The sequence below is a fragment of the Epinephelus moara genome, chromosome 12 (assembly GCF_006386435.1).
Source record: "Epinephelus moara isolate mb chromosome 12, YSFRI_EMoa_1.0, whole genome shotgun sequence".
NCBI classification, from domain to species: domain Eukaryota; kingdom Metazoa; phylum Chordata; class Actinopteri; order Perciformes; family Serranidae; genus Epinephelus; species Epinephelus moara.
The window spans coordinates 35,692,308-35,712,609 of NC_065517.1; the positions used below are offsets into that span (position 1 = coordinate 35,692,308).

A 20,302-nucleotide genomic window follows, 5' to 3' on the forward strand; every position below is an offset into this window, starting at 1 on the left:
GAAAAACCAATCAGTATATAAGCACGGGAGGGGAATCCATTTATTGACCCAAGTATGTGCGACTCCTCTACGATAGGTGGAGATACGCCCCCTTTCAGCTTGTTAGTATTGGACCTTTTTCCTGTTGACATATTAGGTCACAGACCAAACAATGGACAAACACGTTAGCTACGGTTAGCTAGCAGCTAACTGCTACCATGGTGGACAACTTTACAGCTCTGTACATTTGGTCCGTCCAAAAAGTCACGGCTCTGGATGTAGATTTCTCAATGTTGTTACCGGCTTCTTCTTCTGTTACACATTTAATGCTTTTCGATTTCGGGGTCAAAGCCCGGGGCGGAAACGGTGGAGCATGCTCAGAGCGCCTCGGCCAGTTTGGGTCTGATTGACTGTAAACATGCAGGAGTCACATGATCTGGGTGTGTTAGTCCCACTGTGAGAAGTTTGATTTAGTACAATTTCAGTCGGACTTTTAAGACACATGTTTACATGACTTTTAAAAGTATACCACAATAAATCCATTTTCTCTGATGTCATGTAAACGTCCTGTGTGTTTTACTGGTGTTAATCACCAGGGGTTTCATTTATGAAACAGTGCGTATGATCCATACTAAAAATGTACGTACGCACAAAAGCCCAAAAATGCCGTGGGCCCAAAAAAATTTGACAATTTCTACAATCAGGCTTCCACCTCACCATCTGTATCGCCAATTTCCTGTCTCCAAAATGTTGGTAAGCACAGGTCAAAGTTTCTTCCACCAGGTCTGTTTTTATAGATCACAACTTTTTTTGTGGGAAGTGGTGTACGCCTCTTTCGGGTCTCGTTTTGTGCGTACGCAGTGTTTCTGTCCGTTTGTTTTGGAGAGGAAGAGACCTCTGTGGATAATTTGTCTCCCAGTAGAAACCTCCTGAACAATGAACACTAAAGGAATCCTAACTGGGAGACGTTTCAGCAGGTTGCTACCTGCACTCCTCACTGCTCGGTGCCACTAAATCGTACGTACTGCTCCTTTAAAGAAAAACTAGTACACATGACTTCAATCTGAAAATTTGTTTACATGTATAGTTGATCTGTTGGGATTGTGCAGATATTCAGATAAATTAAGAAAAGACTGGTATCCTTTGAATCTGGTCAGTAGTAAATATATTCTGCATGTGATGCATTATTAAACTGGATAAAACATGCATATTAACTTCTCAGCAAGGGGCTGAAGCATCCCTATGAAGAGAAAAGCATCTCAAAGTCCCACACTGGTGTGACTCCTCATATCACTTTTCCTTTTTTTGGCCTGTTTTGAGTTTGTAAACAGTCTGAATTTTTGTTTTGTCAGCATTCAGAACACGTTTCAGTTGACATAAGGTATCTTGTGCAGTGTTAAAAACAGCTTGTAGGAGTGGGAGGGAGGAGTGAAGGATGTAAGCAGAGTTGTATCATCAGCAGAAGCTGTGTAAGTATCGTCAGCAAAGGCAGGCCGGATAGGACTGTATAGGCTCCTGACAAACTGCTGCCTCACTCCCCTGTCCTTCCCTTTTCGCTTTTTCAAATTCCGCTTTCTCATCTCAACCTGGACACTTTTTTATCCCCCTGCGCTCCAGCTGCCTGTCTCTGCCAAAGATGATCTAATAAACTCTTGATACGCCCTCTCGACCAAACATTTCTAGATCACAAACTTCCCTCACCAAGTTTCAGCTCATTTGCTTATTGATTCCAATCTAGCATTTCAGCCAAATTTGCACAGGGCTCAAAGAGCAGAGCGAGTCGGAGGAGCCAGAGAGGGCGGACCTTTGGAACCGGACAGGCTCTTCCAGTGGTTGTTGCCATGGTTTTTTGTTGTCGGGACAAACTGTCGGCCAGTGGCTGAGAGCCTGAGCTGCTGTTTGTTAAAGATAAGTGGAAAAGCCAGAGGGGGAAGAGAAAGAGGGAGACAGACAGACACAGAGAGGGAGCCCTGCTTCATTTTTTTTCTTCCTTTCTGACTGCAGGACATCCAGCCTGAAAAACACTCACCACCTCAAAGCTTCATCCACCCCACTCTCCCCTCAATGTGGGGATCCCGATAGATCACGCTCCCCTCTTTAAACAGTTCACCGAGCCGTTCTCCTCGCGTTTTCCTGACCCGCACCCCTCCCTGCCCGCTATCAAAGCTCTGTTGGCTGTGCACTGGCCGCTTTGATATCGTATAGTGTTTCTGGCAGTCTCCCTCTCTCTTTCTCTCCCTCCTTTCCCACAATATTGTAAAAGAGCACAGAGCGCCAACAGGGACCTGCTCACTGTCAGAGAGAAAAGACAGGGAGGCCTTAGAGGGAGCGAGGGAGGGAGGAGAGGACCAGAAGGTGGTAACAGTGAGAGTGAGTATTATCTTTTCATCAGTGTTACTCTTCTTGTTGGCATCGCAGTTTCTTTCAGGTTCAGCTTTCAACATGTCTGAGTTACTAAAGTTAAAAAATAACATATAACAGGTGTAGAACATGCACACCTTGTCTGACACTTACTTTAACTACTGCTGGTCCCAATTCAGAACTACTAAGCTGATAAGCTACTTTAAAGGTGCAGTGTGCAGGATATGGTCTGAATGAGTTTAAATAAGGACTGCAACTAACAATTATTTTTAATTTATTGTTTAATCTGTCAATCATTTTCTTGATTAATCAACAAAATCTGTCAGAAAGTGGTGATAAAGCCCAAGATGACATTCTCAAATGTCTTGTTTTGTCCACACCCCAAAGATATTTATTGTGCTGTCATAGAGGAGGAAAGAAACCAGAAAATATGCACATGTAAGAAGCTGGGGTCAAAAGAAGTTTACCCCTTATTCTTAAAAAAAAAATCCTTAAACTGATAAGTCAGTTATCAAATGCATTGATTGTTGAAGTAACTGGTGACAATTAATCAATCACTCGTTGCAGCTCTAGCTATAAACATTCATCAAAAGCAACTGACCAACAGAATGTGAAGAGAGTTTTGACATAGTTCTTAAAGACGTCTGTGTATCATGTTGCAGAGATACTGACTGAAATTAGCGTGCTAACTAGTTAGCCTCGGCCTATCCTGTCTTGTAATACCACTTGTACTGTCAGAGGCAATAGTGAGCTACTGTGCATCCAGTCTGCCCTTAGTCCAGCATGAAATTAGTTTTTGTGTTGAGATACCTGCGATCTCTTCTCACATAAAGTTCACTGATCTCTTAATGTTCTCAACTTCCTCCTCCGCACTTGACGATCATCCAACCCAAGGTCCAAATCCACGATACTGGTGTGGTACGGTCGGCCACTTCAGCCCAGTATAGAGTGGTGCTTGGATGACTTTTTTTTTGTGGGGGAAGTTAGCGTCGCCATGGTTCCCTCGACAAAAAGCCAACGGGATTTTTGTGTCAGCTTTTGGAATATTGCAGAAAAGAAGATCTGTAGCAAGCAAAAATTATGATACACCACCTTTATGGTTTTTGAAATGGAAATTAATTGCAAAGTAAAAAGAACTAGCGTTACACCATAGGACCTCATGCAGGCATGAAGGTCACTTGCGACTTTTTTATGACACATCAAAGCTTCAAAATTAACTTGCGGGTTGTCGTAAACAAAATATCAGAATAGAATAGAATGGAATAGAGTTTATTGCCATTTGCACAGGTACGTTACAGTACAGGCACATTGGAATTCTTCTGCATCTCTCTTCGTCAACTTAGTTAAAAAATATAAAAATATAAAATAGACACGTTCAATTAAGACAGAAAATAAATAAAAGAGCAGCTCAAATAGTGCAAACACACAAATATACAAATCCAGTCAAAAGTGGCAATGCCCTTTTAACCTCTCTAACTCCGCCAGGACGCCGACGTCTTCGTTCCCCCCCTCCTCTGTTAAATGGTATCTCCCAGGCGCACTACGTCATCAAACCATGTGATGTTTGGTATTGCCGGATTCAGGAAGCTCTCGACTTTTCAAAAATAAGATCGTTTTTCTTTTATTTATTATGTATTTCGCACCAGAGCAGCCTAAACACACAAAGTCCAAAATCGCGATGAGTGGTGACAAGTCATGTCATGCTGTTTTTCGATGGGAAAAGTTAAAGGATTACTCGCGATCTTATTTGGAGCCGTTAGCGGGTCCTTAGCTCTTTTATAAAAGGTAAGAGTCTCACTCCTACCACTATTTTTGGCTGAGATATACCATCAAAAAACATCAGCTATCACAATCACACCTGATTTCAATAAGGTACAATGTTTGAAGCTGGCTGAGTGTTGTTTGATCACTGATAGTACTGTTTTGAAGCCGAGTGAGCGACTTGTCATTTGGAGCTCCGCCTGGATCTTTTCATGGATAAAACACTGTAGAATGGTCATACTTTGATCAGTCTTCTTCACATTTGGAACAAATGTTCATTGATAGTGTGCCTACAGCCCCACAGTGTCATTTACCTGCTCAGATGAAGCCACAGACAGTTATTCATCCTGAAATACATTTTTTATTTTATTTTAGGCAAAATCTTCAACTTTTTACTGACTTCAGAGGCCCATTACTCTGTCTGTGTATCACCTAGAGTGTTTCTGACACTTTCACAAGAAACTTCAGGGAGTTTTCTTTCTGGCAAGACCTCATGCATGCATGTAGTCAGAGCGGTTCAGAAGCTACAGTCATTTTAATTTGGGTATGTCATTTTAGGCGTTTTTGCTGCAAAATGGGGGTGGAGTACAAGAGGTTAGAGAAATACAGTACAATACAGAAGACCTTGAGTTTGTGTTTAACATAGACCTTATTTTGGGCATCTGACTAAGACCTATTAAAAAAAAAAACATTGACTCAGAGACCCTTGGGGGAACCAGAAACTCATTTCCATGTTTTAGGACTCATTCCTGCACCACTCCATACAGCCAAGCTAATGTAGCTAGGCTAAGCTAGTTTACAACAAAGGTTTCATACTTTGACCCAAATGATCATTTATAAATTACTCACCCTGTGTTATGTTTAATTTGTGAAGTAAATTTTTTTTTTCCTCACATGCCTCTATGGTGAAAGAAGAATCCAAAAATGGACAGTCTTGATGAATTGAGGTCATATGAGTCTGCGTTTACACAACAGTTTTTAGAAAAGTTTAAAAAAATCTCGCCCAACTCGAGCAGTATAGTGCAAGTCTTATTTATTCAGTCATATGCTCAGTACTTCCCAGACAGACAGCACTTCCTGACGGTGAACTGAACTGAAAGTGAAACTTGTCTGTGCACTCTTACAAGACTCCATTGAGAAGAAAGGAGCTGCTTCTCTACTGCTGCCTGGATCAGTTAGTGTAGTCGGGTGACTTTGGTGAATCCGAACTCACCCTTTAAAACACCACAGTCACAATAACTGATGTACAAATGATGATTTTGTGGGTGAAGTGTTCCTTTAACTCGCAGACTCTGACCACTGAAACTGACGTGATGCAATCAGCTCATTGTTTCACAAGAGGACACTCGGCGCTCTGCTGGTCTTGTTGAACTGCAAACACACAGTCCACAGTAATAAAGTGGTTCTAGAGACTTCTGTTATTTTCTCTAACAAATGATCTTTAGCGCGGTACACCCTGCGGCCTGCAAGAGCACATTAACTAGACAACAGCCGAGAGTTTCATTTGGGCCTTTTGGCTACATTTGTCATTTTAACCGGCAACAGCAGCGATCAGTGCCGGGTACAAATGAGACGCCTGCGACTTCACTGTGTTGTACATTAATTGCTCTCTGCTGAAGGAGAGACAGATGATTCAATAACAGATTCGTTAGCTTCTTATCAAATCTGTGTGTTTTAGCAGTTTAGAGTCCAAAACAAGAACTGACCCTCCTGACGTCTGCTAGTAGAGGTGATGTTCTCTAACGCATGTTGAACGCCACAGCGGGCCAGAGCACTGACTCGACCTGACTCAGGACATAAAGGACTGACCGAATGAGCAACAGAGCGAGCGTGTAACTGAGTGAGTGTGCACTAACGTGCAATTGCATGTGGTGTGTCATGGCCATTACCATGAAAGTCTGCAGCCCTCGGCCTGGGCTTTTTTTAAGCTTGACCTGACTGTCGCAGTCAGTCCACCACACACACACTATGCCTGCACTCCACGAGGGACCTCCAGGCTGCACACACACACAAGTCACCTTCAAGCGTCCACATTTGCAACCTCAGTTTGTGTATCTGCACGTGTGTGTGTGTGTGCGTGTGTACGTCTGAGTCTGATTGTTCGCCGTCCTCAGAGAGCGAGGATGAGCGTGACTTCATGATCGCTGGCTGCTGATGAATCATACCAAACTTACTCTGTGTTTGCCTGATGCAAATGTCTGTTTGCTTTGTTGGTTAGCCTACTTTGGAGGACGGAGGCTGTGTGTGTGTGTGTGTGTGTGTGTCTGTGTGTGTCGTCTTGAATTATTCACTGGCAGTATTTGATTTTCTTGCACCATACATTACACGTGTCCTCTTTGAGCTTTTGCCTCTCCGTTACTGTGTGTACATCCGCTGTTTTTTATTCCAGTAAAAGAGTACAGTGCTGTTGTTGCAGGCGAGGCAGTGGCCCCATTGATGTGTTTTGTGCTATCATTTTTCAATTTGAAAGTTCTGGGACTCAGTTCCTCTAAATATACTGTATATTATGTGCTTATTATCGGCTTAGTTGGTTTGCCAATAGACAAAGAGTGTAATGTTTAATGCTGTAGCAGGAGAGGCTCTGCAGGGGCCTTTACCTGTTTAACATGGACCTCTATAATTAAGTTTCTTGTGCTCTTTACATTACAGCTGTGTCTGATTTTGTACTTTGGATGATATTTATTACAATAGAGGAGCAATGAATAACTATTTTAGTACGACTGCCCCAACTAAGAATACATATATATATTTTATCTACAAGTGCACGTCACACACTGAGCGAGCCGCCTGTTAATGACGCTGTGGGCTAATGGGCATGTAGCTACTTCCATGTTTCAGATGATACGTCATGTTTGTAGTCGACCAATGAAGATGAGTTTACATATCACCTTGGGTTCGTCCTTCACCTTCTCAAAATGATCCCACACTTTGGATTTCCTGCCCGACATGTTATTAACTAGCCTGTGGAATAACCGCAGGTACCAGCCCTGGAAATTAACCTGACGAGGACACTTCCTGTGTCTGTCCTTTCAGATTAAATTCACACATGGTCCAGTCATACAGGTTTGGATTTATTTTGACAAGGTGCAGCTCCTAATAGAGCTTCATGTTTGTTTTTTCTGTGACTAAACGACCAATGATGATCTGCAGCTAAGCAGCAGCTGAACTGCACCGGAGCAGCGTTGCTCACGGGGACAGTGTGGCCCGGGTGTTAGGCAATCAACTTGTGGCTCTGCCTCAACTGTGCAAGAGCCTGACCGACAAAATTTTTTAAAAGGTCAGAAATTTATCTGAACGTCCGGCAGCCAGTCAGGAGCAGCTGATCAGTCCTCGCTTCCCCTATACGAGACCCAGGGAAGCAGAAATTCGGACTGACTCTAAAATTAGTTGTGCAGCCTTAAAAATTCAGTCAGAAATGGGATCAAATCAGGAAGTTCATGTCTGACTTAAATCTGTGAAAAAAAAAATCGAATTCAACAACCGCAATTTTCTACAAAAATTAAAATAAAATTATTGCGTTTATTAAGATTTTATAAATTGAATTAATCGTAAGTAAAAATTTAGTTTATCATCATTTTCTTGTGAAATTTCATACAGAAAAAAATGAAATGTTGATCCCAGCCTTTCCCTTAAAAACATTTACATACAGAAGAAAACAGTCAGCAGCACAGTGCACACAAAAACATCAAGTGTTAAGTTAGATTTTGACAACTGTTGTGTCAGTGAGGGACCAGAACTGGTGTGGGCGGGGCTAAAAGGTCAGTTATAAAGGTCATCTTAAGCGAAATTCATGTTTGAATTTTAAAGATTAAAATAGTCTGATGGTGAATCTGCTCCTCTGCACAGACCAGATCAGTCCTCTGATGAAAAAAGGCGAAGAAAGCCTGTGTGTCTGAATGTGTGCATGTTAATATGAGCGTGTGTGACTGTGTGAGTTGCCAGGCAGCCGAGAGCTGCAGTGAGGACCAGGAGGTCAGGAGCAGTCCTCTGGGACACCCTGACCTCTGACCTCTATTCCATAACTCTTTGTATGAAAGGAAGACACAGTCAGACCTCATAGGATGTGATTGGTCCTGCTCCGCTTCCTTAAAGCCCTCTGGAATCCTGACATTTGTCGTTAGGGAAAAGCAGGAAATACAGACGGAGAGAGGGGGGGGTGGAAACGATTTCATGGGCTGAAAATGGAGAACATCACAAGGCTTCCTCCAACCGGTGTTGACATATATGTAGCAGAAGTTATTATTTTCCAGTCTCTGAGAGAGTTCTCATTTTCTCCTTCTCTCTGTTGGTCTTGCTCTCCCCTTCCATCCATCCAGCGAATGTGTAGGAGGGATAAAGGTCGTCCTTTTGTCATCAAAACTCCAGATTAGTTTTGCCTCGGTGCATCTGACTCTCTGCTTTATCACTGTGGCCAGAGGAGCCACAAGGTTCAGCTCACCCCTCTGCAAAGTAATAACTCCTACCAGCTACTATTGCATTCTTCGCCGCTATCTCCTACACTACTATTACTACTCCATTCTGGGGTAGGGGGATTATTTTCATGGCACTGGCTTTATTGGGCTGTATAGTGAAGACTGACAGGAAGGCGAGGAGCAGGAGGATGTGACATGCAACATATGTCATGAGCCACGATCAAACTGACAAAGTTGTAATAGTCGCTTCAGTCCGCCGGGGCCCAGAGCCGAGCATAAACGCGCTGCTGACAGCATGTCATAAGCCTATCTTGGTTTTATTTTAATATTTCTGCATTGATGTGGTTTGTGGGGTTCTGTAACTTGATGACTTGGGGATTTCTCTGAAAGTCAGTTTGGCTAATATTGCAGCAGGCTCCAGCACAAGACAGTGAAAAGAAGTGCTTTATTGAAATGTTTCCTCTGGCTGCGGCTCACAAAAAAACACGGCCGCAAGTCAGACAGAAGAAGCTGCCGACAGGGAATGAAGATCTTCTGAGGATTACGTAAATGTGGCATGTGATTTAGACGGGTATCTGCGGCAGCATGAATGCGGCGTAAGATGATTACACTGTCAATTAGAGCACATGAATTAGCCCGCACCCTCTCGGCTCTCGGAGGGCTTTGTTAACCTTCTCCCCTCTGTGTAAACACCGCTGGCCTCTGCTTCGAAGGCTTCAGAGAGCTTCAGCTGGTCAGAGGTCAGCGGGGTCACTTTGAACTCATCCATTTTGGTCACAGTCAAATCCTAAAAAACACAAAGCGTCTCAGTGGATTTAAATTTGAGTGTTGATTGCTAAAGAAGTATCTGTGGTTGGATCATGTTGACTGGTGCACAGTTAGCTATTAAATCTGTAACAACACTGTGTCTTATTCCTTCATTGTTTTATGCAGACGACAACAGAGTGTATTGATTTTAAAAATGTTTTTCTTTTAATGGCACACTGCTGTCAGCTGAGGCTCGATACAGCTGCAACAAGGACCTTTAGGTTCGTCAATATGTCGTCAGACATGCAGTGATAAACATAGCCTCAGCAAAAAAAATAAATGCAGCTCAGATTTAGCTGGTTTACTTCTTTAGATTATTGTGGTGAAAATTGTGTTGCAATCTTAATATAGTTGCACAAAGGCCTTTGCACACTGATTCTGATGTGTTTTATTGTTCTATTTGGTGTAAAAAAAAATCTTTTTTTTTCATAAAAATTCTTTCAGTGGATGAAATGACTGCGCCCTGTTACTCTGTCTTGTCGTTGCTGTGTCCCGCTGCCACATTTTCTTCACTGATGTTTGGTCAAACGTCTCTAAAGGCTTCTGAAGGATGCATGAAACGTAGAAAATTGAACCTGACGAAAGTTTCGGACCTTTTTTTGACGAAAACAACGGACTTCTGAGTTCTGCATTGGATCGAGTACCCGGTTACTGACCTGCCAAAAGGGTGATTTGCCGATGATATTATGTCTTAATTTTATTTGCGGGTTTGGTACTGGGTGATTGCTTTGCTGTGAATTGTCGAGTGTTGGAGGTATCGGCCGTAGAGCTGTCTTTCTGTCTATCTTATATATTGGAACTAGATGGCACTTGACTTGTGGTGCTCAAAGAGCCAAAAAAATACTTTTGAAAAACTCAACATCAATGTCTCTTTCCAGAAATCATGACCTGGTTACTCAAGATAATCCACAGACTGTTGTGAGCAGTTTCATGTAGGAACTATTTTCTTTCTACCAAACTACACTCAGCTACACGCCAACTGTATAGGCCAAAACACACCGGCGGCGTCATATGACGGCGGCGTCATTGACATGGGTCAAGTGCCACCGCAAGCGTATAACGCAAAATTGCACTACTTGCTTAATTCATGCTGCTTAATTCACATATCTTGCATCATTCACTTCACATCCATCGTGTCCATTGCTCCACCAGCCGAGGATTTGCTTCTTATCGTGTCTGTACATTGACTTTACATGCAATTTACTCGCGCAAATTGTTGTGCGAAGCAATTAAGTGTGAATACAACATTAAATATTAAAGTAGAGCTAGGAGACAGTTAGCTTAGTTTAGCATAAAGGCTTGAAACATAGAGAAACAGCTCGCTTGACTCAGTCTAAGGTTAACAATATCTGCCTACCAGCTAGGGCTGGGCAATAAAATGGATATTTTATCCTCATCCTGATATGAGACTACATATCAGCTTAGATTTTGGATTTTGTTGTCTTTTCTGTTTTAAAGGCTGCTGAACATTAAAATTATGTCATTTTGTGAACTCACCAGACTGTTCTAGCATTACGTCCACATTACTGATTAGAAAAGTCTCATTGTGAAAACACCAAAAGTGAACCCTACAACATCGAGGTTTTTGCTCAAAACCATTGTGACATTTGATTTTCTTCATGAAGCCCAGCCTTACAAAGAGCGCCTCTGCAGCTCACTGATTAACACATTATATCTGGTTTGTTTATTGGTACAAAAATCAAGTGTAAAAGAAAGTTGTGGTTTTTTAGATGGTTATGTAGCGGAGTGTTTCTCTGGCAGGTGCAGTCACTCCCTGTCTTGTCCTCATTGTGAGGTTGCCAGGCAACCAGAGGAGACTCTGCTAAGCCAACTGGCTGCTGGTTGTGGTTTGATACAGTACAGACATGAGAGTGCTATCACTCTTCTCATCTTACTCTCTGAAAGACGTCAGCAATGAGCATTTACCGAAATATTGAATTATTCCTTTAAGTTTCGAGCCAACACTTTGTGCTGTGGATAAAAACATAAGAGCATGATGTCAACAGATCCGTCGCCATGACAACTGCAAACTCCATCTGCAGATGGAGACCATATAATATGGTTGAACAGCCCAGTCACCAGATGAAAATATTACGTTTCTGTAGGTGTAATAAGCTCAGGCTTCAGCCTACACAACGAAAGTATTAACTCAGTGTTTATTTATTGTCTATCTACCTGTGTATTTGTGTTTTATAAGTTGGAAAATGGCCGAAAAATAAAATGAAATAAAATTAAATTAAATTAAACAAAGTAACAAAAAAAAAAGTAAAATAAAAATAAACACAAAAATAAAAATTAAAATAAATAAATAAAAAAAATTAAATTAAATTAAACTAAATTAAATTAAACAAAGTAAAATAAAACAAAACAAATAAAAATAAAATAGGTTGAACAGATGCTTTGTTACAATTGATACAGTATATTTAACAGTCTAACAGGCAGCCGAGGAGGAAACTAAATGCATGTATGAAGGTGAGATTCTTCCTCCTGTTTTTTTTTTTTTTTTTTTTTTTTTTTCTTCAATACCAAAGATATGCAAGAGAATACAGTAAGATCAATTTTGATTCCACAGTATATAAATTCATGTTAAACCGCTGCAGCCTTATTTCAGTGCACACTTTTTTTGTGGCAGTAAGGTGGGGTTGAAAGGTTCTGGAAAAACGTAATTTCAGAAGTAAAATAATGGTAAAAAATGGCCGTGACAAGTTCCCACAGCCCAATGTTACTTCTTCAGATTGACTGATTTGTCCAAACAAAAATTAATTACAATTTAAAACGGCAAAAATTTGAAAATGTTCATGTTTGAGACTTTGAAAGCTGAAAATTTGTTTTGTTATTTGCTGAGTAAATCACTTAATCTAATTTTCAGATTTGTTGTAGATTATAGTTTTCTGCTGTCATGTGTAATAATATCAGAGCTGTTTCACTTGTGGAGTCGGAGGAAGTCTGAGTGTTCAACACAGTTGCCGTGGTAATTTCCAGCCTTTGTTACCTGTCAGAGTCTTATGAAACCTATATTCATGGCGGGCATAATAATAGAAACAATCTGACTTAAGTGTACCACCAACCTCTAAGCGTTAGAGAACAGTGTTTTCAAACGGAGAAAGCCATTTATTCTAATTGAGTGGTGTCTTTTTAAGTCCATGTTTTCAGGGTGCAGAGTGCAAACAGAGCCGGCGTGGTGCCGGATCACAGCGAGAGACCGTACAGATTACAGTTGCCTTAAGCCGCACTGATTTCAGGGTTTCCACGGTGATGTAAAACCTGTAAAAAGTCATGGAATTTCACAGTCACATTTTCCAGGCCTGGAAAAGTCATAGAAATAATAAAAATCATTGAAAGTTTTGGAAAAGTCATGGAATTGAGTGTTTCCCACAGAATTAACGTGTGTGTGGCAGTAGATGATGATGAAGGGTGGGTGGACAATGACAGCAAACTACTTTTTTATTTTATTTTATTTTAATTTTTATTTCTATTGCTAATTATTTTTTATAATTTTTTTATTATTTTATTTTATTTTTCCTTTTAAATGCGAGTGTGACCCTTTGTATCATTCTGTGCCCTGTCTCTAAATTCAGATGTTTTTGTAGGTCCGTGAACGCAGCGCAGGTGGTTCTTTGTTTTCTTTAACAGGAATTGTCCGCAGGGTGGATAATTGATCTGTCAATCACTTTGGAGCAGATCAGATCAGAACAACGGATTGGTGCCCGATGGCTAAGTGGGTAGTGCAGGTGTACCATATACGAAGGCACTGTCCTTGACTTGCACCTCGGGTTTGATTCTGGCTTGCAGCCCTTTGCTGCATGTCATCCCCTCTCTCCCCCTCTCATTCTTAGACTATCCTGTCCAATAAAGGCAAAAAATGGTAATAATAATCTTAAAATCAGATTGATGGATGAGAGGAGCAGCTGCTGCGAGTGAAAGCAAACTTTTGGACCCAGCAGAATGAATGGTAAAGTTTTACTTTCAATGTGCTTGATGTCCTGCTGCTCCGTCTCTGCCCAGAGTGCGTTCTGCACTCTGATAGTGTGGTGACATATATATAACCAACAGTTTAGCGCTCTTAATGAGTGGCCCAGCTCGAAAGATAGAAATTAGGCAGATAATTTAATCCTTGCGGGCCAACACAAAGGAATGAATGTGTGGGAAACCCTGGGATTTTAGTGTGTCATGAAATTGTTACAGTAGTCTCACACTGATATCCTTCCACATAATTTAACTTACCGGCAGATTTATTTTCTGTAGCTGACAACGTAACTTAGCTCTAATATACGTTGATGCATGATGTTTTGTTTACCATCACATACGTTTCTTATGTGTCTTTAGATGTTGATATTTGGCTGAATGTAGGTTGTGACATCAGGTGACCAAAATTCAATGTCAGGACAACATCTAACGCTAACGTCAACTGATGTAGAATACTGACAACAGGTGGCACGGATATTTTGTTGATTTTAAGTTGTGTTGTTAGTTACCATAATCGAACATCTTCCAAACATCTCATGCCAGCGTCATCTTGATGTAGAACACCGACATTTAGTCAGGTACAGAGAACAAAACCAAACATCTGCAAAATGTCATAACATCCCCACAACGTGGAATTCTTAAGTCATAGACATTTAAAATGTTTAGCTTGATTTTCATTCCAGCCAAAATGTAACATCTGCCTGACCTAAGAGTCCAACGTCGTTCTGATGCCAGTTTCACATCTGGGGTCTCATTTATGAACATTGCGTACGCACAAAACAAGACCTGAAAGAGGCGTACGCCACTTTTCACGCAAAAGTTGTGATCTATAAAACCAGACTTGGTGGGAATCACCCATGCTCGTGAACTTTTGGGACACAGGAACTGGCGACGCAGATGGTGAGGCGAAGGCCTGATTGTAGAAATTGTCGATATTTTTTAGCACATGCCACGCACATTTTTAGCATGGATCTTACACACTTTTATAAATGAGACCCCTGGTGCCAGCAGGGTCCCTTCATGTATACCAGCTACCTGAAATTATGTTTGAATAGAGTCTGAAAAATGTTGGGCAAGTGGAGCAAAATAAAAATGATTACGGGTCCTTGAAAAGTCATGGAAGATTTTGTCCGTGAATATAAGTGGGAACCCTGTGGTGCGCACGGACACTTAAATGTAGAGAGTACTTATTGACAGATAGTCGGAGAGTGTGCTTACAGTCCGATGCAAACACACACAAACGTGAGAGGCACAAAAAAAACAAAAAAAACACATGCACACGCTAAGCCAAATGTGGACATGCCAAACAGAGACGAACACAAATCAAAACAAAGCATGCAAACACAAAAGAGATCCAGAGAATGAAGAAGACAGAGAGAATAGCACAGTCCCATCTGTCAAACAAATGTGAGGATGCTTCTCACACACACACACTCACACACACACACACGCTCACGCAGCAGCCATCATTTAGTCTGAACTTGAGCGATATCTGCCTTTGTCCTTTAGCAGTCGGTCCTGAGGGGCCGCTGTAGAAGTTGCATGAAAGTTTGTTTAGAGCTGAGCAAGTGTGTTAAGCTTTATGAGAGCCCATGGGAGACGTGGTGGCACAAACACACACTGACACACACTGACACACACACACACACACACACTCAGGCACGAGGCTTGGGCGGCAGCTCGCACTGGCCCCAACCAACAGTGAGGAGTTTGTTGTCATAGCAACAGTAAAATGAGATGACTTTACTGTCAGCCGTAATGTTTCATGGCCCCCTTGCCGCTATGGCAACATAACAAGGAGGAGGAAGAGGAGATGGAGAGAAAGAGAGCATCATCAGAGCCCATCTCTGCATTCCAGTGGACTCCTACCAGGAACAATGTCACTACGATGCCCTTACTTCCTTCCCCACACACACACACACACACACACACACACACACACACACAGTGACAAGCCTGTCAAACACGCATAAACATACAAAGAGACACACACACCTTGAAAAGCCTGTCAAACACCCTTTCCACCTCGCCCATCCCTTTGATTACGCGCTCACTATTTTCAGCTTATCGTCACCGGGGCCAATTTGAATTCATTACGCTCAATGTCAATATTGGTGCAACAACGGCGTACCTCAGACAGGTACAGCTTGTTGAATGAGCGCGCGTGCTGTCAGGAAGTGTGAGGAGTGAAAAGAGAGGAGAGGAGATCAAAGGCACGCAGCTCCGCCGAGCGTCTCCCTGCGCCGCAGAAGGAGCAGCGAGGGTGACTATAGGCTGTCCGACTATACGCTGAGCAACAGCAGCTATACATCACATTTCTATATTTAGCTCAGTCCTTCCACTACAGCCTATCAACACCGCTAAGGGACTGTTCGGTATTTATGAGTGGGGAGGAGGTGGTGCAAAAAGGGGGAGGCATGTCAAATAGTTTTTTAAGCACTGGGGAGGGACTTGAGTTTTTTATTCTGGCTGTATTTTGTCTTTATTTTACCTAAGGGTGGGCGATGTGTCAAATATACTCGATGTATCGCAGCTTGTTCCTTGTGGGACGTATAAAATAACTGTATCACAATGAGTATAGATTGTCACGTCATTTTGTTATGCCACGGACATGGCTCTCTCCGTCTCACAGACACACACAAAGACACACTCCTGAGAGACAGTGTGGAGCAGGTGTAGCGTGTCTTATCTGCAGGGCGGCAGGACGCTACTTGCATTTGCGACCATGAAGCACCACTGCGACATGCAAATATCATTAATATTTGAACTGTAGAGCTGTTTGTTTGTTTCAGCTTACAGAGAATAAACTCACGTTTAAAGACACAGCGGCGACAGTTAAACTTTCTGCTAGCTGCTAACAACAACTTTTGACTGCAGGTTTTAAGTTTACGGCAAAAACATCAACATGTGCGGCCCGAGATTGAACCAGGGGCTTCAAAATAAAAGCACCAGTGGTTCGGCTTTGATGTATTTAAAGATAACAATATTTTATCTAAATTTATTGTAACAATACTTTATTTAACTTTGTTATACCAGTATTTTATTTAACTGTACTTTATTTACCTTTACTGTAACTGTAGCCTAATTCATCATTTTGCATTTTAGTACTCTACAGTAGTTTAGAGGAGATTTCAAAATATTGAGATAGATTGTGTAGATTTTTTTCTTGACCACAAACATGCCATTTTTTCTAGCCAGAAGCTGTAAAAACAGAAATTATCATTGGATTTACACATTTCCCACAGTCCTTGGACGTGTCACTAAATAAAATGAACCAAAATCCAAATCCTGATCCAATCATGGATTACAGGCCTTTTAGCTTTTCCTTCAGGCTGATTGATTTGGATGCTTACTAAATATGTTGGCTAATTCTAGCTCGATAGCAATGCTAATGATTGCTAGCGAGCTAGCTAGTAATGCTAGCAAGCTGTTAAAACTACAATACTACTCTAATATGTAGACATGAGCTATTAAATATCATATATGTGTATATACTAGATAAAATAACTAAACAATATTTTGAGGCAGAATGCCCCTTTGCTAAAGGGAAAAAAGTTCTTTCTTTCTTTCTTTCTTTCTTTCTTTCTTTTAAAATAAATTGAATGACTCTCATTGCAAACCCCCGTCATCATCATGTATATATCAAAGCTGTTCATGTGCAACTTAATATAAATGCATAGATCACTATTTTCCAGTGACAAAAAATTACATCAGTTAATCCTAAATTAGGGTGGAATTAATCTCAAGAATGCTGCAGTTCAGAAGAAATGTCACAATTCATTATAACCATTCAGTTCATCTACTGAGAGTATATTTCATGCCATATGTTGGTTAAGGGAGAAATTAAGGGGGAAGGGGCATCTTCCTCCATCTTACCCTTTCAAACATCAAGGGGTAAGTTATTAAAATCTAATTAGTTATTTTCTCATAGTGACTCAGGGAGACTCAAACAAAAACAAAAAATGTTTGTAGCTTCAGGGAGGGTCAAAAATTAAAAAAAAAAAAAAAAAAAAAGAAAGAAGAAGAAGAAGTCAGACCCCAGCCTCCCCCCTCCTCTGATAAATAAAGAACAGTCCCTAAGTTAGCAGCGCTGCTGGGAGAGAGAGAGAGGGTGGTGGAGAGGTGGAGGAGCGACATACACACAGAGAAGAGAACGGGGAAAAGAAAACCAGAGAGGAGTTGTTTTGCTCTGTTGCCATGGTGACACGGCGACTGGAGCTGTAGCGAGCTGACAGTTGTCACGGCACAGCGGGTTGCCATGGGTGACAGCTGTCAGTCAATCACGCAGAGTGAGGGGACAGATCGGCCGATGATCACCTTGGATTAGAGAGCGATCGCAGCACACAGGGGCCAGCCAGAACATATCTGGATTTAATCCCCATGTCCTAATGGCGCTGCTCTCTGGTGTGTGTGTGTATGTGTGGGTGTGGGTGTGTGTGTGTGAGCACGTGTTCATCCTAGCGAGGGGGATGTGTGTGTGTGTATTTGTGTCCAGACTCTGAAACATGTTCACAGGGTGAGTGGAGCAGATTACATTTAGCTGCAGCCGCTGCTGCCTGGGTCCTTCCCACAGCTGTCTGTGCTAGAGGACAATCAAAGGCCTGGTTTGTGAGCCTTCTGATTGTGGTGTGATGCTCAGACCCGCTCCCCTTCAATTACCACACTCTGCCCGCGTCTAACGAGCACGGCATTGCTCTTATGTTGGGAGAATTACGGTCTGATTAGAATAGGGGTGGATTTGAAGTCACACTCTGAGTTGTTTCTTTCTTTTCTTGGCAGATGTCCCGATCATGATCACCTCTGGTCACAGATGCTGTGGGACTAATGCACGCCTCACACCAAATGACTTTTCAAGTAGTTTCACTGTCACAGACAATTTTCCAGTGTCGGAATTAGGGCTGTCCGGAATACCACTTTTGGGGCTTCAGAGCTTCAGGGATAATTACCTTCAAATATTCAAAGCTTCGACGTAATGCGACAGGACCTTGGGGGGGGGTGGTAGTAATCAATCATATTCATATACGCTAATCAACCATCCAAACCCAACCCAACTTCGGTAGGACTTGCCACCTCTGTGTGTGTGATAGAGAGTGGGAAGAGAAGGTGGAAGGTGGACAGTTGCATGGAATATTTCTGTAAGTTCTTAATAACTCAAGCGCTGCATGTCGAGCCATGTCACTAGATGGAAAGCAAGCGCTTTACCACAGCCGCAGATAACTCTCCACAATTCGTCTCACCTGTTCCTTTTCTTTGTTGGACAGCCAGTTTAATTGTTTGAAGCTTTGCTAAGGACGCTAGCCACCTACTTTAAGTTTCCTCTGTCAGTTTACTGGGATAAAAACAAAACAAGATGCATTGGAATATTTAGATGTTGATTACCATGGCAGTGTTGAAGCTTCGAAGCATTTGGGTCAGCGCAGATCGGAATGAAGTCATTCGTCCTTGATCTTAATCGTTTTGTCTCTCATCTTGACATCCAGACAAAATCTCTTGCTCATGCAGATAGTTCAATAACGTGAACATTGTCAACAACCAATAGCGACAGGAAACAGGAAACTTGGAGGGGACACTTGAAAGGTGCAAGAATGTGAACAAGTCTTGATTCTCTTGTTCTGTGGAAAAGGAGGAGAAACTGGTGGAGTTGTGGAGTGAACAAGAGTCAGTGTTTCATTTGTATCTGATCCACCAACCTGTACTTCTTGTGGTGTGAAATCTTAACTTTTGAAACAGTTCACCTCTCAATCCCACTGTCTCCTTACATTAAAATAGCGTAGCTAACCAACAGAGGCGACGAAATCCAAAAGTTTGTAAACAAATACAGTTTGTCCTTGATCAGAACACTGTCGACATATGACGCCCTTTGTCTTGTGTTTCTGGAGTTAAGTGTTTTGCAGACATGTAAGGAATTGTTAAAATATTTCTTTACACAGAACCAAACAAAGGCGGCATCGTGCCGCTCGAGTGTGTGATTTAGACAGCATGCCGGTTGATGTTAAACACAACAGCGTTGCATGACATATAATATATGCATTGGCAGCGCTTTATAAACAACAACAATCATTTAACGCCCCCGTTATATGGCGACTGACCTCGTCCTCTGCTCTGAAGTTTAGGAGCTACCAGACCTCATTGTTTTTCCAATTTCATGACATTTTTGGCCGCTGTTCTTCTTCTTTGAATTAGCTGCTAACAGCCACTAGTTGCTTTTAAACTTCACAGCAGTGGGTCGCATGTATAACACGTCATCAAAACTTCACATCCATGTTGTGCTGCTGGCTGCCACCTTATCAAAGACGTTCATTAGGCGCTGTTACTACCTCCACTGTTGAATTCGAGGCGAGACAACTCTGTCCCCCCATTCCATGATCAAACCTTTTATAAAGAACAGCGAGGCGGTTCAATGGCACAAAAATCCTGCCTTGAGCAGGCAGTGTAAAGAGGGTTGTAGTCTTTAGATGTGAGAAGGTTCAGACTTTAGCTTTTCAAACTCTTTTCAGTCTTCTAATGTATGACAGACAAAAGTCTGACCACTGGACACTTGACTCTTTGCAATGCTCTAAATCCAGCAATTGAAGTTTATTCTGCGCTGATTCACAGTTCCAACCTTGAATATGTTCTCCTGCTGTAGAGACGTCAAAGCACCGGAGTCACCTTTGTGACCCTACAACTATTAGACCTTTAACAGTGTTCATATGTTATGACAGCACCCCCGTGTAATGTCAATACTTTGCTGGTACGATAGTAATTAGAGGGTAGTTGAAAAAGGCAAGATTTCCTCAACCAGTGAAGCACTAAATTTGCCGTCCCAGTCAGAACTGGAGAGAAAGCCCCAGAGAAAAATGATGATGTATACTTTTCCCCTCAGATCTCACACACAGCCTAATTGGGAATGTGGTCAGAATCTTGTTGCGTGTCTCCACCCTTTGGCCTTTAACAAAAATTGAGGCTTTATGTGAGAAGCCAAGTGAATTTTACAAGCTGACCTCGTTTTCTCCTTTTTCTCTCCCTCCCTCCTT

The 20,302-nt window shown here is 41.9% G+C and overlaps 1 protein-coding gene across 1 annotated transcript in view; it reads left to right on the forward strand.

Annotated features, from left to right (window-relative positions):
• The window catches only part of LOC126398581 (forkhead box protein N3-like), a 101,062-nt gene that overhangs the window by 25,770 nt on the left and 54,990 nt on the right, over window positions 1-20,302 (forward strand). The gene's annotated exons all lie outside the window — the stretch shown is intronic.